We start from the raw sequence: 692 nt of genomic DNA, 5'->3' as shown, positions 1-692 counted from the left end.
AATGGAAGAAAAAGTATCCAATGTACTCAGTCTTACTATGAAACCAATTTATAGCTTTCTTAGGAAAGCTATAACCCAATTATAGCCCAAGAAGTAGGGGAAAGGGGAGAGGGAGGGGAGGGGAGGGGGGAGGATGAGTAAAGGGAGAATAATTGGTGGGACCACACCTACGGTGCATCTTACAAGGGTACATATGAAATATACTAGGTGTAGAACATAAATGTCTTAACACAATAACTAAGAAAATGCCGTGAAGGCAATGTTGACCAGTTTGATAAAAGCATTTCAAATTGTATGTAAAACCAGCACATTGTACCCCATGATTGCATTAATGTACACAGCTATGATTTAATAAAAAAAGAAAGAGAGAGAGAGAGACTTTACCTAACAAGTGCAAACAATGTAACCTAATTATTTGTACCCTCAATGAATCTCAACCAATTAATAAAAAAAAAAGAAAAGAAAAACCCTCACAGATGCAAACTGCAGATTTTGTACCCTGTGGATAATTCACAAGGACAGTTCAAATGATCAGAGTTTGAGTTATACTATCCCCCCGTCCCTGCATTCAGTGAGGCCAACTCTTCAGATCCCCATCCCTGCCTTGCTCTGGCAGATCCGAAAAAGTGTGGTCTGGGGGTTAGAAAAGCCAGGCATCTAGCTGGGGCTTTTAGGGAGTGGTGTATGGAAAC

Source organism: Otolemur garnettii, unplaced genomic scaffold (assembly GCF_000181295.1).
Source record: "Otolemur garnettii isolate 467f Iridium unplaced genomic scaffold, OtoGar3 scaffold00218, whole genome shotgun sequence".
NCBI classification, from domain to species: domain Eukaryota; kingdom Metazoa; phylum Chordata; class Mammalia; order Primates; family Galagidae; genus Otolemur; species Otolemur garnettii.
Note: the sequence above shows the minus strand (reverse complement) of the source record.